The 16,960-nt window shown below is 40.5% G+C and overlaps 1 long non-coding RNA gene across 2 annotated transcripts; it reads left to right on the top strand.

Annotated features, from left to right (window-relative positions):
• Positions 1 to 327: 327 nt before the first annotated feature.
• On the top strand, positions 328 to 16,960 carry LOC128014689 (uncharacterized). Of its 2 annotated transcripts, XR_008183628.1 has the most exons (4): positions 328 to 734; positions 5,698 to 5,828; positions 10,774 to 10,904; positions 15,868 to 16,960. It is a non-coding gene; the product is annotated as an uncharacterized LOC128014689 (long non-coding RNA). The 2 variants fall into 2 exon arrangements; XR_008183627.1 differs by lacking the exon at positions 328 to 734 and having other exon boundaries at positions 5,422 to 5,828.

Genomic DNA, 16,960 nt, shown 5'->3' with positions numbered 1-16,960 from the left:
CACTTAGTGTTTTAAGGCCGAAAAACACGATGATCCTTCGGTTTTCTACTGAAGAGACTGTCTTGAATATTTCCCTCACTCTAAATACGTTGAGGGAGCAGGAAAGAATAACAGCAAACAATGCCTTCCTGTAACAAGTATGGTCTTTGAAACATGACTGTTTGGCTGAAACAAAACTTTCTTGGCAGAGCACGATGCTGGGTCGGGATTATCGGACTGCAGCTTTCGAGCTGCGGTCTGGTTCGCCGATCTGGAACAAGTTCCGTAAAGAACTTCGTGTTCTCACATCTAATCAGATTTAATTATAATGCTGAACCAAACCTGCGCTGTAAACCTAACCGCCATAACCTCAACGATTGAAAACCTTGCCGATTCGACTCGAGTACTGTGAAATTTAAGGCCGAGCTAAACCTTAACCATCACAGACGCAACCATCGGAAAACTTGCTGGCTCAACTCGAGCACTGTTAAATTTAAGGCTGAATTAACCCACACCCTAACCTTAGCCATCACAGATGCAGCTATCGGAAAACTTGCTGGCTCAACTCAAGTACTGCTAATTTTAAGGCTGAATTATAACACACCTTAAACTTAACCATCACAGACCCAGTGATTGCAGTCTAACGATGACACTTACCGTCTTTGGGACAAGGCAGTCTGGCTGAAACAGGACTTCATGGCGGAACGCGATGCTGGGTCGGGATCGTCGGACTCTGAATTTTGAGCTGTGGTCTGGTGAGTACTGCTAAATTTAAGGCTGAACCAAACCACACCCTAAACTTAACCGTCACAGACCCAGCGGTTTAAAAACCTAGCCGGTTTAATTCTAACACAGCTAAATTTAAGGCTGAACTAAAGCACACCCTAAACTTAACAGTCACAGACCCAGCGGTTTAAAAACCTAGCCGGTTTAATTCTAATACAGCTAAATTTAAGGCTGAACTAAAACACACCCTAAACTTAACCATCATAGACCCAGTGATTATAGTCTAACGATGACACTTACCGTCTTTGGGACAAGGCAGTCTGGCTGAAACAGGACTTCATGGCGGAACGCGATGCGGGGTCCGGATCGTCGGACTCTGAATTTCGAGCTGTGGTCTGGTGAGTACCGCTTCATTTAAGGCTGAACCAAACCACACCCTAAACTTAACCGTCACAGACCCAGCGGTTTAAAAACCTAGCCGGTTTAATTCTAACACAGCTAAATTTAAGGCTGAACTAAAACACACCCTAAACTTAACCGTCACAGACCCAGCGGTTTAAAAACCTAGCCGGTTTAATTCTAACACAGCTAAATTTAAGGCTGAACTAAAACACACCCTAAACTTAACCATCATAGACCCAGTGATTATAGTCTAACGATGACACTTACCGTCCTTGGGGACAAGGCAGTCTGGCTGAAACAGGACTTCATGGCGGAACGCGATGCTGGGTCGCGATCGTCGGACTCTGAATTCCGAGCTGTGGTCTGGTGAGTACTGCTAAATTTAAGGCTGAACCAAACCACACTCTAACTTAATCGTCACAGACCCAGCGGTTTAAAAACCTAGCCGGTTGAACTCAAAACACTGCTAAATTTAAGGCTTAACTAAACCACACACTGTATCTAGCCATCACTGACCCAGCGTTTAAAAAAAAAATAAAAAAAAAAAAAAAAAAAAAAAAAAAAAAAAAAAAAAATTAAAAAAAAAAAAAAAAAAAAAAAAACAAAACACATTGAATCTTTTAATTGGATCACTCCTTCCCGGTTCTCCTTTTCTCCGCCAGGGGAGGAGGAAGAGGCGGGACAGGGGGGCAAACCCAAGCCCAGACAGGCTTGGTGGGAGGTGCATGGCCCAGACAGGCCTAGTCACCTCCTGGTTTGCTTTAAATTGAAACTCTTGGACCTTTAATGGTTTTCTTTCCGGGGGTTTTTATATCTTTATATATTTTTATAGTCTTAATATTTGTTTTTTATTTTTTATTTTTAGATTTATATTTATATGTATGATATTATGGACATGTTAATTTTAACATACTCATACCTTTAGTGGTAAGCTGAAAGATCTTTTCCTATTTTTCTTCCGACTAACTTTAAAATACTGATATTACTAATAGAAAGATAAAGAAAGAGGTATTGGATTACTAATTTTCAAATAGGAAGAGTGTATCTAAAACCCCCTGGGAGTAAGCCTAGAAATGTGTTTGGAGCAGCAATTTTGATACTTATTGAGCTTGATAAAACTTACTTTCAAAATATAGGAAGTACGTGGAGCCAACCGTTTTAATGCCTTCTGATTCACTTCAAGAGGTAACTATTAAACCTTAATTAGTAATGTGTTAATGATTAATAGAGTAATATTAGCATTAGCACGCTAACGTAAGTGAATTAATATTACCTACAGAACAATTAAGTGACAGAGATCAGAATCCAGGCTTTAAATTAATTAAAATGCTATTTAAATCCCCAGAAAAATAGGCCTTGAAACGTTATTGGAGCAGGAATCCGCATATTTAATTAGCTGTCAAAGAAGCTGACTTTAAATGCTAAAAAGAGCTATTTATCAGTGATAATAACCTAAGAAAGCTGTACGGTCGTGTCCGACATATTTGGAGGAGCACAAGATGGGTCTAATCTCAAAAAATATTTTGATCATTTTGAACTCACCACCCTGTAACAGTGTATGCAAAAACACACAAATAGAAGGCTATTGCAACATCTTTCTCTCTCAGAAGTTGTCGCATCCAGCGGTTACCCTTGTGTGAGGGTGATGTCTGATTGGTTTGCCATAACTTTTAGGAGGGAGGTCTGGTAGAAGCTTGATGCCCCGCATCCGCCAGTCTCAACCTTCGACCTTTTAGGAGTATTCTAGGCCAAGTTTTCGATATTTCAGACCTACTTTGGTTTATTATACAGCAGAGTACATATGTTTTTTTCAGTCGCTCTAACATGCACTCCAAATAATTTCAAATCAACAGAATCAAATTAACATCTCTCCTAATCACTGGTTTAAGTGAAAAACCCCTTTTAACTCAATCCAGACCCCAACCATGCAATTGTGGATCTGGTCAGGCCCAAATAGCAATTGGATACAAGACACGCGCTTGGGGCTGATCGTCCAAGCGAGCCGGCCTCAGCGTGAGGGTGTATAGTGTTTAACGGCCGAAACACCCGATGATCCTGAGGTACACTACTGAAGAGGTTGTCTTGAACATTTCCCTCACTCTAACTGTTTTGGGGGAGCAGGAAAGAATAATGACCAAAATGTCCTACTATAACAAATATCGTCCTTGAAACATGGCATTTGCCTGAAACAAAACTTCTTGGCGTGTTCTCACATCTACTCGCAGCCTTCAAAAACCCAACCGGTTCAACTCGGGTACTGTTAAATCTATAGATGGACCAAACCGCGCTCTAAACCTAACCACCATAACCGCAGCATTTAAAAACCTAGCCGGTTCAACTCGAGGACTGCTATTTTTAAGGCTGGACCAAACCACACCCCTAAACTTAACCATCACAGACCCAACGATTATAATTTAACTATGACATTAACCGTCTTTGATAACATGGCAGTCTGGCTGAAACAGGACTTCATGGCGGAACGCGATGCTGGGTCGGGATCGTCGGACTCTGAATTTCGAGCTGTGGTCTGGTGAGTACTGCTAAATTTAAGGCTGAACCAAACCACACCCTAAACTTAACCGTCACAGACCCAGCGGTTTAAAAACCTAGCCGGTTTAATTCTAACACAGCTAAATTTAAGGCTGAACCAAACCACACCCTAAACTTAACCGTCACAGACCCAGCGGTTTACAAACCTAGTCGGTGTAATTCTAACACAGCTAAATTTAAGGCTGAACTAAAACACACCCTAAACTTAACAATCACAGACCCAATGATTATAATTTAACTATGACATTAACCGTCTTTGATAACATGGCAGTCTGGCTGAAACAATACTTTTTGGCAGAGCACGATGCTGGGTCGGGATTACCGGTCTGCGACCTTCGAGTTGTGGTCTGGTTCGCCGATCTGGAACAAGTTCAGTCAAGAACTTTGTGTTCTCATATCTACTTAGATCTAGATTGAGTGCTGGAACAAACTGCACTCTCAAGCTAACCGCCATAACCTCAGCAATTATGAACCCAGCCGGTTCAACTCGAGCACTGTGAAACTTAAGGGTGAAAAAATTCAGAGCCTAAATTTAACCAAAAACATAACTTTCACTTTTTTAGGCCCAATGCTTAGACAAGCACAGCTCCTAGACCGGAGATGATCTCATGCGATATGGTATAGTCTGACAAGCGTGGGCCCGTGCACCTTTCCCTCAGTCTCCCTATCCCAAACCGGCCTAGACGAGGGCTAGGTTGGGGGGAGCTGTTGTACTTTTCCAAACCTAACCCAAGCCAGAGCCATCGGACTAGACATACCATCTTACGTAAAAGATCCTATTATGGGCCTCTGTCATTGTTCTAATTGAATATCTTTGATTGAATCACTCCTTCCCGTGCCTCCTTTTCTCCGCCATTGGGAGAGGAGGAGATGGGACAGGGGGCAAACCCAGGCCCAGACAGGCTTGGTGGGAGGTGTGTGGCCCAGACAGGCCTAGTCACCTCCTGGTTTGCTTTAAATTGAAACTCTTAAACCTTGAGTAGTAATCTTTTGAGGGGTTTTTGTATTTTATTTATTTATTTATTATTATTATTATTATTATTATTATTATCTTTACATATTATATTTTTAGGTACATGATTATTAACATGCTAATTTTAACATACTGGTACCTTTAAATATAAATCTGTTAAATAGTTCATTCTATTTAATATTTACAGTTTTTTTCTATTTTTGATCTATATTATTAGCATGCTAACTTCAATGTACCAATATCTTTAAATAGTCATCTGTTAGCTTATTTAATTTTTTAGGATATTATCAAAATACTCGTTTTAACATATGATACCTTTTAATAGTAAACTTTAAAGATTTTGATATTTATTTCACAATATATATATATGTGTTTTATATTTTAAGTAATTTTAAACTAAGAAAAGTATACATAAAACCCCATGAAAGTAAGACTAGAAACGTGTTTGAAGCAGCAAATTTGCACACTTAGTGTTTTAAGGCCGAAAAACACGATGATCCTTCGGTTTTCTACTGAAGAGACTGTCTTGAATATTTCCCTCACTCTAAATACGTTGAGGGAGCAGGAAAGAATAACAGCAAACAATGCCTTCCTGTAACAAGTATGGTCTTTGAAACATGACTGTTTGGCTGAAACAAAACTTTCTTGGCAGAGCACGATGCTGGGTCGGGATTATCGGACTGCAGCTTTCGAGCTGCGGTCTGGTTCGCCGATCTGGAACAAGTTCCGTAAAGAACTTCGTGTTCTCACATCTAATCAGATTTAATTATAATGCTGAACCAAACCTGCGCTGTAAACCTAACCGCCATAACCTCAACGATTGAAAACCTTGCCGATTCGACTCGAGTACTGTGAAATTTAAGGCCGAGCTAAACCTTAACCATCACAGACGCAACCATCGGAAAACTTGCTGGCTCAACTCGAGCACTGTTAAATTTAAGGCTGAATTAACCCACACCCTAACCTTAGCCATCACAGATGCAGCTATCGGAAAACTTGCTGGCTCAACTCAAGTACTGCTAATTTTAAGGCTGAATTATAACACACCTTAAACTTAACCATCACAGACCCAGTGATTGCAGTCTAACGATGACACTTACCGTCTTTGGGACAAGGCAGTCTGGCTGAAACAGGACTTCATGGCGGAACGCGATGCTGGGTCGGGATCGTCGGACTCTGAATTTTGAGCTGTGGTCTGGTGAGTACTGCTAAATTTAAGGCTGAACCAAACCACACCCTAAACTTAACCGTCACAGACCCAGCGGTTTAAAAACCTAGCCGGTTTAATTCTAACACAGCTAAATTTAAGGCTGAACTAAAGCACACCCTAAACTTAACAGTCACAGACCCAGCGGTTTAAAAACCTAGCCGGTTTAATTCTAATACAGCTAAATTTAAGGCTGAACTAAAACACACCCTAAACTTAACCATCATAGACCCAGTGATTATAGTCTAACGATGACACTTACCGTCTTTGGGACAAGGCAGTCTGGCTGAAACAGGACTTCATGGCGGAACGCGATGCGGGGTCCGGATCGTCGGACTCTGAATTTCGAGCTGTGGTCTGGTGAGTACCGCTTCATTTAAGGCTGAACCAAACCACACCCTAAACTTAACCGTCACAGACCCAGCGGTTTAAAAACCTAGCCGGTTTAATTCTAACACAGCTAAATTTAAGGCTGAACTAAAACACACCCTAAACTTAACCGTCACAGACCCAGCGGTTTAAAAACCTAGCCGGTTTAATTCTAACACAGCTAAATTTAAGGCTGAACTAAAACACACCCTAAACTTAACCATCATAGACCCAGTGATTATAGTCTAACGATGACACTTACCGTCCTTGGGGACAAGGCAGTCTGGCTGAAACAGGACTTCATGGCGGAACGCGATGCTGGGTCGCGATCGTCGGACTCTGAATTCCGAGCTGTGGTCTGGTGAGTACTGCTAAATTTAAGGCTGAACCAAACCACACTCTAACTTAATCGTCACAGACCCAGCGGTTTAAAAACCTAGCCGGTTGAACTCAAAACACTGCTAAATTTAAGGCTTAACTAAACCACACACTGTATCTAGCCATCACTGACCCAGCGTTTAAAAAAAAAAAAAAAAAAAAAAAAAAAAAAAAAAAAAAAAAAAAAAAAAAAAAAAAAAACAAAACACATTGAATCTTTTAATTGGATCACTCCTTCCCGGTTCTCCTTTTCTCCGCCAGGGGAGGAGGAAGAGGCGGGACAGGGGGGCAAACCCAAGCCCAGACAGGCTTGGTGGGAGGTGCATGGCCCAGACAGGCCTAGTCACCTCCTGGTTTGCTTTAAATTGAAACTCTTGGACCTTTAATGGTTTTCTTTCCGGGGGTTTTTATATCTTTATATATTTTTATAGTCTTAATATTTGTTTTTTATTTTTTATTTTTAGATTTATATTTATATGTATGATATTATGGACATGTTAATTTTAACATACTCATACCTTTAGTGGTAAGCTGAAAGATCTTTTCCTATTTTTCTTCCGACTAACTTTAAAATACTGATATTACTAATAGAAAGATAAAGAAAGAGGTATTGGATTACTAATTTTCAAATAGGAAGAGTGTATCTAAAACCCCCTGGGAGTAAGCCTAGAAATGTGTTTGGAGCAGCAATTTTGATACTTATTGAGCTTGATAAAACTTACTTTCAAAATATAGGAAGTACGTGGAGCCAACCGTTTTAATGCCTTCTGATTCACTTCAAGAGGTAACTATTAAACCTTAATTAGTAATGTGTTAATGATTAATAGAGTAATATTAGCATTAGCACGCTAACGTAAGTGAATTAATATTACCTACAGAACAATTAAGTGACAGAGATCAGAATCCAGGCTTTAAATTAATTAAAATGCTATTTAAATCCCCAGAAAAATAGGCCTTGAAACGTTATTGGAGCAGGAATCCGCATATTTAATTAGCTGTCAAAGAAGCTGACTTTAAATGCTAAAAAGAGCTATTTATCAGTGATAATAACCTAAGAAAGCTGTACGGTCGTGTCCGACATATTTGGAGGAGCACAAGATGGGTCTAATCTCAAAAAATATTTTGATCATTTTGAACTCACCACCCTGTAACAGTGTATGCAAAAACACACAAATAGAAGGCTATTGCAACATCTTTCTCTCTCAGAAGTTGTCGCATCCAGCGGTTACCCTTGTGTGAGGGTGATGTCTGATTGGTTTGCCATAACTTTTAGGAGGGAGGTCTGGTAGAAGCTTGATGCCCCGCATCCGCCAGTCTCAACCTTCGACCTTTTAGGAGTATTCTAGGCCAAGTTTTCGATATTTCAGACCTACTTTGGTTTATTATACAGCAGAGTACATATGTTTTTTTCAGTCGCTCTAACATGCACTCCAAATAATTTCAAATCAACAGAATCAAATTAACATCTCTCCTAATCACTGGTTTAAGTGAAAAACCCCTTTTAACTCAATCCAGACCCCAACCATGCAATTGTGGATCTGGTCAGGCCCAAATAGCAATTGGATACAAGACACGCGCTTGGGGCTGATCGTCCAAGCGAGCCGGCCTCAGCGTGAGGGTGTATAGTGTTTAACGGCCGAAACACCCGATGATCCTGAGGTACACTACTGAAGAGGTTGTCTTGAACATTTCCCTCACTCTAACTGTTTTGGGGGAGCAGGAAAGAATAATGACCAAAATGTCCTACTATAACAAATATCGTCCTTGAAACATGGCATTTGCCTGAAACAAAACTTCTTGGCGTGTTCTCACATCTACTCGCAGCCTTCAAAAACCCAACCGGTTCAACTCGGGTACTGTTAAATCTATAGATGGACCAAACCGCGCTCTAAACCTAACCACCATAACCGCAGCATTTAAAAACCTAGCCGGTTCAACTCGAGGACTGCTATTTTTAAGGCTGGACCAAACCACACCCCTAAACTTAACCATCACAGACCCAACGATTATAATTTAACTATGACATTAACCGTCTTTGATAACATGGCAGTCTGGCTGAAACAGGACTTCATGGCGGAACGCGATGCTGGGTCGGGATCGTCGGACTCTGAATTTCGAGCTGTGGTCTGGTGAGTACTGCTAAATTTAAGGCTGAACCAAACCACACCCTAAACTTAACCGTCACAGACCCAGCGGTTTAAAAACCTAGCCGGTTTAATTCTAACACAGCTAAATTTAAGGCTGAACCAAACCACACCCTAAACTTAACCGTCACAGACCCAGCGGTTTACAAACCTAGTCGGTGTAATTCTAACACAGCTAAATTTAAGGCTGAACTAAAACACACCCTAAACTTAACAATCACAGACCCAATGATTATAATTTAACTATGACATTAACCGTCTTTGATAACATGGCAGTCTGGCTGAAACAATACTTTTTGGCAGAGCACGATGCTGGGTCGGGATTACCGGTCTGCGACCTTCGAGTTGTGGTCTGGTTCGCCGATCTGGAACAAGTTCAGTCAAGAACTTTGTGTTCTCATATCTACTTAGATCTAGATTGAGTGCTGGAACAAACTGCACTCTCAAGCTAACCGCCATAACCTCAGCAATTATGAACCCAGCCGGTTCAACTCGAGCACTGTGAAACTTAAGGGTGAAAAAATTCAGAGCCTAAATTTAACCAAAAACATAACTTTCACTTTTTTAGGCCCAATGCTTAGACAAGCACAGCTCCTAGACCGGAGATGATCTCATGCGATATGGTATAGTCTGACAAGCGTGGGCCCGTGCACCTTTCCCTCAGTCTCCCTATCCCAAACCGGCCTAGACGAGGGCTAGGTTGGGGGGAGCTGTTGTACTTTTCCAAACCTAACCCAAGCCAGAGCCATCGGACTAGACATACCATCTTACGTAAAAGATCCTATTATGGGCCTCTGTCATTGTTCTAATTGAATATCTTTGATTGAATCACTCCTTCCCGTGCCTCCTTTTCTCCGCCATTGGGAGAGGAGGAGATGGGACAGGGGGCAAACCCAGGCCCAGACAGGCTTGGTGGGAGGTGTGTGGCCCAGACAGGCCTAGTCACCTCCTGGTTTGCTTTAAATTGAAACTCTTAAACCTTGAGTAGTAATCTTTTGAGGGGTTTTTGTATTTTATTTATTTATTTATTATTATTATTATTATTATTATTATTATCTTTACATATTATATTTTTAGGTACATGATTATTAACATGCTAATTTTAACATACTGGTACCTTTAAATATAAATCTGTTAAATAGTTCATTCTATTTAATATTTACAGTTTTTTTCTATTTTTGATCTATATTATTAGCATGCTAACTTCAATGTACCAATATCTTTAAATAGTCATCTGTTAGCTTATTTAATTTTTTAGGATATTATCAAAATACTCGTTTTAACATATGATACCTTTTAATAGTAAACTTTAAAGATTTTGATATTTATTTCACAATATATATATATGTGTTTTATATTTTAAGTAATTTTAAACTAAGAAAAGTATACATAAAACCCCATGAAAGTAAGACTAGAAACGTGTTTGAAGCAGCAAATTTGCACACTTAGTGTTTTAAGGCCGAAAAACACGATGATCCTTCGGTTTTCTACTGAAGAGACTGTCTTGAATATTTCCCTCACTCTAAATACGTTGAGGGAGCAGGAAAGAATAACAGCAAACAATGCCTTCCTGTAACAAGTATGGTCTTTGAAACATGACTGTTTGGCTGAAACAAAACTTTCTTGGCAGAGCACGATGCTGGGTCGGGATTATCGGACTGCAGCTTTCGAGCTGCGGTCTGGTTCGCCGATCTGGAACAAGTTCCGTAAAGAACTTCGTGTTCTCACATCTAATCAGATTTAATTATAATGCTGAACCAAACCTGCGCTGTAAACCTAACCGCCATAACCTCAACGATTGAAAACCTTGCCGATTCGACTCGAGTACTGTGAAATTTAAGGCCGAGCTAAACCTTAACCATCACAGACGCAACCATCGGAAAACTTGCTGGCTCAACTCGAGCACTGTTAAATTTAAGGCTGAATTAACCCACACCCTAACCTTAGCCATCACAGATGCAGCTATCGGAAAACTTGCTGGCTCAACTCAAGTACTGCTAATTTTAAGGCTGAATTATAACACACCTTAAACTTAACCATCACAGACCCAGTGATTGCAGTCTAACGATGACACTTACCGTCTTTGGGACAAGGCAGTCTGGCTGAAACAGGACTTCATGGCGGAACGCGATGCTGGGTCGGGATCGTCGGACTCTGAATTTTGAGCTGTGGTCTGGTGAGTACTGCTAAATTTAAGGCTGAACCAAACCACACCCTAAACTTAACCGTCACAGACCCAGCGGTTTAAAAACCTAGCCGGTTTAATTCTAACACAGCTAAATTTAAGGCTGAACTAAAGCACACCCTAAACTTAACAGTCACAGACCCAGCGGTTTAAAAACCTAGCCGGTTTAATTCTAATACAGCTAAATTTAAGGCTGAACTAAAACACACCCTAAACTTAACCATCATAGACCCAGTGATTATAGTCTAACGATGACACTTACCGTCTTTGGGACAAGGCAGTCTGGCTGAAACAGGACTTCATGGCGGAACGCGATGCGGGGTCCGGATCGTCGGACTCTGAATTTCGAGCTGTGGTCTGGTGAGTACCGCTTCATTTAAGGCTGAACCAAACCACACCCTAAACTTAACCGTCACAGACCCAGCGGTTTAAAAACCTAGCCGGTTTAATTCTAACACAGCTAAATTTAAGGCTGAACTAAAACACACCCTAAACTTAACCGTCACAGACCCAGCGGTTTAAAAACCTAGCCGGTTTAATTCTAACACAGCTAAATTTAAGGCTGAACTAAAACACACCCTAAACTTAACCATCATAGACCCAGTGATTATAGTCTAACGATGACACTTACCGTCCTTGGGGACAAGGCAGTCTGGCTGAAACAGGACTTCATGGCGGAACGCGATGCTGGGTCGCGATCGTCGGACTCTGAATTCCGAGCTGTGGTCTGGTGAGTACTGCTAAATTTAAGGCTGAACCAAACCACACTCTAACTTAATCGTCACAGACCCAGCGGTTTAAAAACCTAGCCGGTTGAACTCAAAACACTGCTAAATTTAAGGCTTAACTAAACCACACACTGTATCTAGCCATCACTGACCCAGCGTTTAAAAAAAAAATAAAAAAAAAAAAAAAAAAAAAAAAAAAAAAAAAAAAAAATTAAAAAAAAAAAAAAAAAAAAAAAAACAAAACACATTGAATCTTTTAATTGGATCACTCCTTCCCGGTTCTCCTTTTCTCCGCCAGGGGAGGAGGAAGAGGCGGGACAGGGGGGCAAACCCAAGCCCAGACAGGCTTGGTGGGAGGTGCATGGCCCAGACAGGCCTAGTCACCTCCTGGTTTGCTTTAAATTGAAACTCTTGGACCTTTAATGGTTTTCTTTCCGGGGGTTTTTATATCTTTATATATTTTTATAGTCTTAATATTTGTTTTTTATTTTTTATTTTTAGATTTATATTTATATGTATGATATTATGGACATGTTAATTTTAACATACTCATACCTTTAGTGGTAAGCTGAAAGATCTTTTCCTATTTTTCTTCCGACTAACTTTAAAATACTGATATTACTAATAGAAAGATAAAGAAAGAGGTATTGGATTACTAATTTTCAAATAGGAAGAGTGTATCTAAAACCCCCTGGGAGTAAGCCTAGAAATGTGTTTGGAGCAGCAATTTTGATACTTATTGAGCTTGATAAAACTTACTTTCAAAATATAGGAAGTACGTGGAGCCAACCGTTTTAATGCCTTCTGATTCACTTCAAGAGGTAACTATTAAACCTTAATTAGTAATGTGTTAATGATTAATAGAGTAATATTAGCATTAGCACGCTAACGTAAGTGAATTAATATTACCTACAGAACAATTAAGTGACAGAGATCAGAATCCAGGCTTTAAATTAATTAAAATGCTATTTAAATCCCCAGAAAAATAGGCCTTGAAACGTTATTGGAGCAGGAATCCGCATATTTAATTAGCTGTCAAAGAAGCTGACTTTAAATGCTAAAAAGAGCTATTTATCAGTGATAATAACCTAAGAAAGCTGTACGGTCGTGTCCGACATATTTGGAGGAGCACAAGATGGGTCTAATCTCAAAAAATATTTTGATCATTTTGAACTCACCACCCTGTAACAGTGTATGCAAAAACACACAAATAGAAGGCTATTGCAACATCTTTCTCTCTCAGAAGTTGTCGCATCCAGCGGTTACCCTTGTGTGAGGGTGATGTCTGATTGGTTTGCCATAACTTTTAGGAGGGAGGTCTGGTAGAAGCTTGATGCCCCGCATCCGCCAGTCTCAACCTTCGACCTTTTAGGAGTATTCTAGGCCAAGTTTTCGATATTTCAGACCTACTTTGGTTTATTATACAGCAGAGTACATATGTTTTTTTCAGTCGCTCTAACATGCACTCCAAATAATTTCAAATCAACAGAATCAAATTAACATCTCTCCTAATCACTGGTTTAAGTGAAAAACCCCTTTTAACTCAATCCAGACCCCAACCATGCAATTGTGGATCTGGTCAGGCCCAAATAGCAATTGGATACAAGACACGCGCTTGGGGCTGATCGTCCAAGCGAGCCGGCCTCAGCGTGAGGGTGTATAGTGTTTAACGGCCGAAACACCCGATGATCCTGAGGTACACTACTGAAGAGGTTGTCTTGAACATTTCCCTCACTCTAACTGTTTTGGGGGAGCAGGAAAGAATAATGACCAAAATGTCCTACTATAACAAATATCGTCCTTGAAACATGGCATTTGCCTGAAACAAAACTTCTTGGCGTGTTCTCACATCTACTCGCAGCCTTCAAAAACCCAACCGGTTCAACTCGGGTACTGTTAAATCTATAGATGGACCAAACCGCGCTCTAAACCTAACCACCATAACCGCAGCATTTAAAAACCTAGCCGGTTCAACTCGAGGACTGCTATTTTTAAGGCTGGACCAAACCACACCCCTAAACTTAACCATCACAGACCCAACGATTATAATTTAACTATGACATTAACCGTCTTTGATAACATGGCAGTCTGGCTGAAACAGGACTTCATGGCGGAACGCGATGCTGGGTCGGGATCGTCGGACTCTGAATTTCGAGCTGTGGTCTGGTGAGTACTGCTAAATTTAAGGCTGAACCAAACCACACCCTAAACTTAACCGTCACAGACCCAGCGGTTTAAAAACCTAGCCGGTTTAATTCTAACACAGCTAAATTTAAGGCTGAACCAAACCACACCCTAAACTTAACCGTCACAGACCCAGCGGTTTACAAACCTAGTCGGTGTAATTCTAACACAGCTAAATTTAAGGCTGAACTAAAACACACCCTAAACTTAACAATCACAGACCCAATGATTATAATTTAACTATGACATTAACCGTCTTTGATAACATGGCAGTCTGGCTGAAACAATACTTTTTGGCAGAGCACGATGCTGGGTCGGGATTACCGGTCTGCGACCTTCGAGTTGTGGTCTGGTTCGCCGATCTGGAACAAGTTCAGTCAAGAACTTTGTGTTCTCATATCTACTTAGATCTAGATTGAGTGCTGGAACAAACTGCACTCTCAAGCTAACCGCCATAACCTCAGCAATTATGAACCCAGCCGGTTCAACTCGAGCACTGTGAAACTTAAGGGTGAAAAAATTCAGAGCCTAAATTTAACCAAAAACATAACTTTCACTTTTTTAGGCCCAATGCTTAGACAAGCACAGCTCCTAGACCGGAGATGATCTCATGCGATATGGTATAGTCTGACAAGCGTGGGCCCGTGCACCTTTCCCTCAGTCTCCCTATCCCAAACCGGCCTAGACGAGGGCTAGGTTGGGGGGAGCTGTTGTACTTTTCCAAACCTAACCCAAGCCAGAGCCATCGGACTAGACATACCATCTTACGTAAAAGATCCTATTATGGGCCTCTGTCATTGTTCTAATTGAATATCTTTGATTGAATCACTCCTTCCCGTGCCTCCTTTTCTCCGCCATTGGGAGAGGAGGAGATGGGACAGGGGGCAAACCCAGGCCCAGACAGGCTTGGTGGGAGGTGTGTGGCCCAGACAGGCCTAGTCACCTCCTGGTTTGCTTTAAATTGAAACTCTTAAACCTTGAGTAGTAATCTTTTGAGGGGTTTTTGTATTTTATTTATTTATTTATTATTATTATTATTATTATTATTATTATCTTTACATATTATATTTTTAGGTACATGATTATTAACATGCTAATTTTAACATACTGGTACCTTTAAATATAAATCTGTTAAATAGTTCATTCTATTTAATATTTACAGTTTTTTTCTATTTTTGATCTATATTATTAGCATGCTAACTTCAATGTACCAATATCTTTAAATAGTCATCTGTTAGCTTATTTAATTTTTTAGGATATTATCAAAATACTCGTTTTAACATATGATACCTTTTAATAGTAAACTTTAAAGATTTTGATATTTATTTCACAATATATATATATGTGTTTTATATTTTAAGTAATTTTAAACTAAGAAAAGTATACATAAAACCCCATGAAAGTAAGACTAGAAACGTGTTTGAAGCAGCAAATTTGCACACTTAGTGTTTTAAGGCCGAAAAACACGATGATCCTTCGGTTTTCTACTGAAGAGACTGTCTTGAATATTTCCCTCACTCTAAATACGTTGAGGGAGCAGGAAAGAATAACAGCAAACAATGCCTTCCTGTAACAAGTATGGTCTTTGAAACATGACTGTTTGGCTGAAACAAAACTTTCTTGGCAGAGCACGATGCTGGGTCGGGATTATCGGACTGCAGCTTTCGAGCTGCGGTCTGGTTCGCCGATCTGGAACAAGTTCCGTAAAGAACTTCGTGTTCTCACATCTAATCAGATTTAATTATAATGCTGAACCAAACCTGCGCTGTAAACCTAACCGCCATAACCTCAACGATTGAAAACCTTGCCGATTCGACTCGAGTACTGTGAAATTTAAGGCCGAGCTAAACCTTAACCATCACAGACGCAACCATCGGAAAACTTGCTGGCTCAACTCGAGCACTGTTAAATTTAAGGCTGAATTAACCCACACCCTAACCTTAGCCATCACAGATGCAGCTATCGGAAAACTTGCTGGCTCAACTCAAGTACTGCTAATTTTAAGGCTGAATTATAACACACCTTAAACTTAACCATCACAGACCCAGTGATTGCAGTCTAACGATGACACTTACCGTCTTTGGGACAAGGCAGTCTGGCTGAAACAGGACTTCATGGCGGAACGCGATGCTGGGTCGGGATCGTCGGACTCTGAATTTTGAGCTGTGGTCTGGTGAGTACTGCTAAATTTAAGGCTGAACCAAACCACACCCTAAACTTAACCGTCACAGACCCAGCGGTTTAAAAACCTAGCCGGTTTAATTCTAACACAGCTAAATTTAAGGCTGAACTAAAGCACACCCTAAACTTAACAGTCACAGACCCAGCGGTTTAAAAACCTAGCCGGTTTAATTCTAATACAGCTAAATTTAAGGCTGAACTAAAACACACCCTAAACTTAACCATCATAGACCCAGTGATTATAGTCTAACGATGACACTTACCGTCTTTGGGACAAGGCAGTCTGGCTGAAACAGGACTTCATGGCGGAACGCGATGCGGGGTCCGGATCGTCGGACTCTGAATTTCGAGCTGTGGTCTGGTGAGTACCGCTTCATTTAAGGCTGAACCAAACCACACCCTAAACTTAACCGTCACAGACCCAGCGGTTTAAAAACCTAGCCGGTTTAATTCTAACACAGCTAAATTTAAGGCTGAACTAAAACACACCCTAAACTTAACCGTCACAGACCCAGCGGTTTAAAAACCTAGCCGGTTTAATTCTAACACAGCTAAATTTAAGGCTGAACTAAAACACACCCTAAACTTAACCATCATAGACCCAGTGATTATAGTCTAACGATGACACTTACCGTCCTTGGGGACAAGGCAGTCTGGCTGAAACAGGACTTCATGGCGGAACGCGATGCTGGGTCGCGATCGTCGGACTCTGAATTCCGAGCTGTGGTCTGGTGAGTACTGCTAAATTTAAGGCTGAACCAAACCACACTCTAACTTAATCGTCACAGACCCAGCGGTTTAAAAACCTAGCCGGTTGAACTCAAAACACTGCTAAATTTAAGGCTTAACTAAACCACACACTGTATCTAGCCATCACTGACCCAGCGTTTAAAAAAAAAAAAAAAAAAAAAAAAAAAAAAAAAAAAAAAAAAAAAAAAAAAAAAAAAAACAAAA

This window comes from Carassius gibelio, chromosome B25 (genome assembly GCF_023724105.1).
Source record: "Carassius gibelio isolate Cgi1373 ecotype wild population from Czech Republic chromosome B25, carGib1.2-hapl.c, whole genome shotgun sequence".
Taxonomy (NCBI): domain Eukaryota; kingdom Metazoa; phylum Chordata; class Actinopteri; order Cypriniformes; family Cyprinidae; genus Carassius; species Carassius gibelio.
The sequence above is the reverse complement of the archived record's forward strand: the minus strand, read 5'-3'. Positions and strand labels throughout refer to the sequence as shown.